This window comes from Triticum dicoccoides, chromosome 1A (assembly GCF_002162155.2).
Source record: "Triticum dicoccoides isolate Atlit2015 ecotype Zavitan chromosome 1A, WEW_v2.0, whole genome shotgun sequence".
In the NCBI taxonomy this organism is placed as follows: Eukaryota; Viridiplantae; Streptophyta; class Magnoliopsida; order Poales; family Poaceae; genus Triticum; species Triticum dicoccoides.
Window position 1 is genome coordinate 56,658,411 of NC_041380.1, and position 2,933 is coordinate 56,661,343.

The following is a 2,933-nucleotide window of genomic DNA, read 5'->3' on the forward strand; positions in this document are numbered from 1 at the left end:
GGGTGGGATTAGGACCCATCTTTACCTATTAGAGATGTAGGTGGATTAAATGTCGTTTCTCGTCAACCTTGTAAAAAAATAAAATATTGATGTGAGTAATTTAAATGAATCCTTAATTTTGTTGTGTGGCTTCCAATAAAGCAGAGATGGCAGATAATCAGTGGATGTATAGTGGGTTTTTCCGTCGGAATCAAGTAACAACAGAGTGGGTCGAGAAAACTGATGTGTTTTTGAAAGAGATATTCCGTAGTCCAATGAGGATGGTGCCAGAATGCCCGTGTGCCAGATGTAAGAGGCGTATTCGCAGAGATAAGAGTGAGATGACTAAGCACCTTCGCACGCATGGATTTATGCCCAACTTTAATATGCCGATAAACTTTGCCCAGCGGGACCGTGGTAGAGAGGATGTGATACGACAACGTGTCGCTGGTTATGAGGACGATGGGGTTAGAGACATGCTAGATGATGTCTTTGCTGCATAGCCGACACCTCCATCACATTCAGCGAATGAACCGGAGGAGCCGGAGGAAACCGCAAAGGCCTTCCTGGAAATCTTGGCCTCGTCAAAGAAACCTCTCTATGAGGGTGCCAAGCTGTCTGTGCTGGATGCCATCTCGTAACTGATGGCAGTCAAGGCTGAGTACGGCTGTAGCCGAGGTTCCTTCGAAGCATTTCTGGGAGTATGGGCTAACAGCCTGCCTGAGGGCCATGAACTGCCGAAAACCATGTACGTTACAAAGAAAATCATGAAGGCGCTCTCGATGGACTATGAGAAAATACATGTTTGTCCAAAGAATTGCCTTTTGTTTAGGCATGAGTATGCGGATGACAAGTACTGTAGGAAGTGCGGTTCCTCTCGGTATATTGAGGTGGTCGATAAGCATGGTCAGAAGCAGCAGCTAAAAATCCCTGTGAAGGTTCTTCGGTATCTTGATTTTATAAAAAGACTGCAGCGCCTTTTCATCACCGAGGAGTCTGCCAAAATGATGAAGTGGCACAAGGAAGGGAAAAGGTACAATCCAAAAAAAAATTGTACATCCATCAGGAGGTGAAGCATGGAAGTCATTCGATATAGAGTACCCGGAGGAAGCAGCCGAGGCTGGGAATGTCAGAATTGCTATAACAGGTGATGGGTTCAATCCATATGGTATGTCGTCTAATCCATACAGCCGTTGGCCCGTATTTGTTATTCCGCTGAATCTCCCTCCCGGCGCCATAATGCAACGCAAGACCATGTTCCTGTCGCTTATAATTCCGGGGCCTGAATATCCGGGGAAGAATTTGAGTGTGTTTATGCAGCCGTTGGTGGATGATTTGCACCATTCTTGGTACTTCCCGAGGTTGACATACGACCGACATCTGCAGAAAAATTTCTTGATGAAAGTTTGGCTACAATATTGCATGCATGACTTTCCCGGTTATGCCTTGTTCTGCGGATGGTGTACAAGTGGAAAGATGCCTTGCCCAGTGTGCATGCAGGCCTTGATTTTCATTTGGCTGAAGAAGGATGGCAAGTATGTTGCATTTGACCTGCATCGACAGTTCCTCCCTCCAGACCATCCTGATAGGGAAGACAAGAAGAACTTCACAAAAGGCAAAGTTGTCCATGAAGTAAATGAGATTCCAACGTTTTCTGGTGCGGATGTGCTTGCTCAGCTGAAAGCTCTTAAGCCTGCCGGTGAAGGGAAAGGCAAAGGCAAAGGCAAAGGCAAAGCCACAGGCGAAGACGAGGGCGAGGGCAAAGGAAAAGGAAAAGATAAAGGGAATTTTTTTGAAGGATATGGTGAGACGCACAACTGGACTCACATTACCCCCTTCACGCAGCTTCCCTATTTTAAGGACCTCAAACTTCCATACAACATAGACGTGATGCACACCGAAAAGAATGTCGCAGAGTCCCTTTTTCGCACGATCCTCAACATTCCTGAGGGTGAGGAGGAGGGTGAGGAGGAGGAGGCCGAGGAGGAGGGTGAGGAGGAGGCCGAGGAGGGTGGAGGGGAGGTTGATCCCGCGTTGTGGGGTGACTTGCCACCAGGTTCTTCGCAGGGGTGGCTGCGTGGTAATGCCGGACTACCTACACCACCTTCTATCGAGGAGCACAAGTGGCTCATTGAACCTGTGGGGACAGAGTAAGTGCCTCTCAATCATATTTTCAACACATGACAACATTTTCTTATTGTACACATGGCAATCATTTGATTCTTTTGCAGAAACTGGATCCTTCACGGGAAGGGCCGTAAACCGAACGGCCTTATCACTATCCTGTTGAAGGAGTTTTGGCCTGGCCTATTCTGCCCGCGGCTAGACAGGGACCCGCAGCAGCGGGTTTTGGCCACGAGATGGGCCCACTACGAGGCTTGCAGCAACGCGGAGTACGGGACGACCGCTAAGGCCGTGATCACCAAATTTTGGGTAAGTTCTCTTCTGAATCACTTGTCTTCAGTTTCGTTCATAGTTTATCATTGAATCACTCAACTCATGCCTTGATTACTTCTGGTTTTTGCATGATTGCAGCAACTCTATAGAGTTCTTGACGAGCACAAGGCCAGAGCCGACGTGGTCTTGCTTGCGGCTGCGAAGAAGAAAGCTCGTCAGTTGCAGTACGAGGTGCGCTGGGTTGCCGTCTCGCAGTACTACCACTACTACCTGCAACAAAAGATGCCCAAAACTCAAGCGCAGAAGCTACGACTTACCTTGAGCAAGGAGCAGTTCATGATGGTAACTATTACTAACTTTTCATTGTTTCAAGCAGTCAACTATATGTTTCGTGCTCACATGTCATGCTTCCAAAATTTGCATAGGTTGTTCCTCGTTGGTGCTATGGAAGGCATGACGGATGGGCGAGTTTGGTGGATAGGTGGCTCGGCGCCGATGCAGAGTTTGCTGCCAAGAGCATCAAGGCCCGGGCTAACCGTGGAGACGACGGGACACAC